Here is a 3,424-nt window from a genome sequence, read left to right on the forward strand (position 1 = left end):
ATGCAAGCATTATTATTACCAATGGGGGCTGTTCACATTCTTCTTTTGATTGTTTACAAACCTAACTATTACAGAAATGCAAAGATCAGTTTAATGCAGTTATTATAAGTCACTTTCACACACGCTTGTGATTTGTGAACCTTCTTTAAACAGTGCCCGGAGAACCAAACACGACTGATATAACATGACATCCTTTGGGACTTGTGGTAAAACAGCTGAAACTTGTTTAGTCTCTGGAATTTATGGCTGAAAAAGGGGTTCCATGGAACAGACTGAAGTCTCAAATCTTTTTGTAGATTCAAAACTCTTTTTGGAATCAGTCTTTTTTTATCATTAAAAAAAGTACAAGTTACGGTTCCGAGCTAATTCTCTGCCTGCTTCACACGTGATATGTAAAGGTTCAGACAGATGCAGGAAAACACGACTTCCAAAGCACAGTGACACCTACTTATAATGTAAAACTATTATTTGAACCGTTTATGTGGGTGAGCACTGGGGAATAAATGTTTAATTTAAATCAAAATCGCTTGAACCGGTGTACAGGTGTGCTCTAAGTATCNTTTTTTATGTTGCATTACTTCAAAACACCAACTGTATTGAGTGATTTGTTATATAAATTCTACATAGCTACCACGAGAATCGCCAAAGGCCAAAGTGTTTGCAGGGCAGTTGATTCAATACAAAAGCCATGCGAATTAATGCATTAGATTGCTTTTGGAATGATATCAATGGAATCCCTCTTGGTGTAAAAAGCATTGCATTGGGATCACATTGCCTTTATCAAACGACTGCGCCCCCACCCACCCCGCTCCCCAAGCTGGCTAAACACAAAAACTATTTGCTTTAAAGGAGACTTATGCATTTGTTTGGCTGTTTGGATGCAGTGCATGTTGTTTCTTTCAACTCTTTGTGTGACTGCAATATTGTTTGAGTCACAACTAACTATAATGGAACTGATTCCGTTTAATCCTGGGAGAGAGGCAGTAACATTAGTGAATAATAGATACCTGGAAGCGTTTGGGAGGTGGCAATCCCATTGCTGGATATAGAGAGATATTATATAGTTTAATAGATAGCTGGAAGGTGTAACAAGGCAATAATCTTATTGAGGGGTTCCAATAATTTTGATAGATATCTATATATCTGCACCACTGGTTGCAGGAGAGCTGTCTGTTTGAAAGGTTAGGATGGTTAACATAAAGAGAATAATTGACACTCAGGAGTGATTAAAAGGCAATAATCTGATTTAAGAGGATCTCAAAACTGGTGAACTATTAGTTCATAATTCATAAAGTCATCTAAAGCTCTGGATGAGATTCACATCAGGCAATTCCCTCAGTTGCACGTACCCTTTGATTCGTAGTATATCTACAGTGAGAAACTTGACTTGTTTAGTTCTAACAAGACTGCAGTCGCACTGTGATGCCCAGTCTACCCCATTGTTAAGCACATGAGTATTCCACATTGCAGAATTAATGGCTGCAATGCAAAACTGAGTCCTGTAACTCAATGGTTAGAGTACTCGCCTAGCAAGTGAGAGACCTGGGTTCAATTCCCAGCAGGGCAAAATGTTGGGCAAGTTTCCTTTTCTTACTTCCATGCTTCTGTTTACCTAGCAGTAAATTGGAACTCAGCTGTTAGTCGATTGGCGGATCGCTTTTCCTGGGTTAATAATCCCCCCCAAAAATAATAATTTGGTCACTCAATCCACAACTGTTGTGGAACACTGCTGTGCGCAATTGACTGCCACGTTTTGCCCACAAATATATCATCAATTCACTTTACAATATAATCTGTGAAGTGCTTTGACACATCTGGAAGACTTGATTAGGCACTATATCCCAAGCAAAGATAATTGCCACAAACTTATCAAATGTTATCTTCTAATAAACTGAAGGAATGGTTCAGTGATCTGTATAGCTTCCTCCTGTTTCTGTGTTCCTAAATGCTATTGAAAAATTAACTCCCAGGGGGAAACATTAAACCAAGTTTGTGTTTAGGTTATTTAGAAACATGAACAAAGTTGAAATGTTCTTATATTTCTCCATTTTCGCTGTAAAATATTTAGAAGAACACATGTCAGAATTTCTTACATGAAGAGTTAAATCTTTGTGATATTTTGAAATAACTGGTGCTGAATAAGTAGCTAATAAAGAGCAGATGTTAAACTAGTCAGATGTTGTTGGAGCTGAATTTGGTGGCAATGTGGGAGGTTGATGGAGAAATTGATAGCTTTAGTTTGGGGAGCTATGGCACAGGTACAATGTGCCAAATGGCCCCCATCTGTTGAAACTTCTGATTCTATGAATTCAGGGTAGGGGTCAAATTCCTTTTTTGAGCTTTGAGGCAGGCATCAATTGAATCATTATCTCTGTGGAAGTAAGCTGATCTCAACCAGAGTGGCAGTGCGATTGGGGGGTGAAGAAGGGGGGAATTTGTATGTAACAAGTGGCATCACTATTATGTAATTCTTTAATTAGGCTAGGGATCACTAGCATTCCTGCTGCTAAATGCTAATATTATAAAACATATTGAAAGTACCAAGCTATGTGGAGTGTTGAATAACAAATGTCATTCAGGGAAGATGTGGGCCAATTAAGCTGATAGACTGAGCAATGGCAGATGGATTTTAATGTAGTTCAATATAAGGTAATGGATAATGGACAAGAAACAGTAACCAAGCATATACCATGAAGTGCTGTTCATTAGTAGAAGTGGAAAGGGGAAAGGATTTGGATATAATTATTGATCACTGGCTGAAGGTTTCCAATTCAATGTGAAGCTGTTATCTGCAAAAGCTAATCAAATTTTCAGGTTGCATCTTGAAGGTATTTAACTAAAGGGGAAATGAATAATTTTAGCCTTTCCTTGAATGAGTCTTTGGAGGGAAGAAGGCTCACATTAAATGGTAGAGATTTGCCGATGGATGAATATTCTGCTGCTTTAACTTGTTTGCTTCTTTTAAAAAGGGAGAAGCTGGGTATATATTTCATAGGAATAAAATGAATAATAATTCTTGCATGTGTTATACAGTGTTCTAGACATCTCAAAATATATCACTGAATATACTGTGAAGTGAATTGACTACATTTGTGGGCAAAACGTAGCAACCAATTGCATACAGCAGTGTCCCACAAACAGTTGTGGATTGAAGTGACTGATTTATTATTGTTTTTTTTCTTGAGGGATTATTATCACTAGCAATATGGAATCTAGGATTTGTGTGCATGATGGTTTTCTGAACTGAATAGCCATCTTGCGTTCCTTATTTGCTTTTGTTCTTAATCTGTTCCTAACAGTCGAGGCTTTCACATTGGGGAGATAGCTGATATATTAGAATACATTAGAATACATTAGAATATACAGCACAGAAACAGACCATTCGGTCCAACTGGTCTATGCCGGTTTATGTTCCACATGCGCC

At 37.7% G+C, this 3,424-nt stretch overlaps 1 non-coding gene across 1 annotated transcript; it reads left to right on the forward strand.

The window, feature by feature from the left end:
• The first annotated feature begins 1,495 nt into the window (after positions 1-1,495).
• Positions 1,496-1,567, forward strand: trnaa-agc. The gene has a single exon. It is a non-coding gene; the product is annotated as a tRNA-Ala (tRNA).
• Positions 1,568-3,424: the final 1,857 nt, after the last annotated feature.

Source organism: Callorhinchus milii, unplaced genomic scaffold (genome assembly GCF_018977255.1).
Source record: "Callorhinchus milii isolate IMCB2004 unplaced genomic scaffold, IMCB_Cmil_1.0 Scaffold1, whole genome shotgun sequence".
Classification (NCBI taxonomy): Eukaryota; Metazoa; Chordata; class Chondrichthyes; order Chimaeriformes; family Callorhinchidae; genus Callorhinchus; species Callorhinchus milii.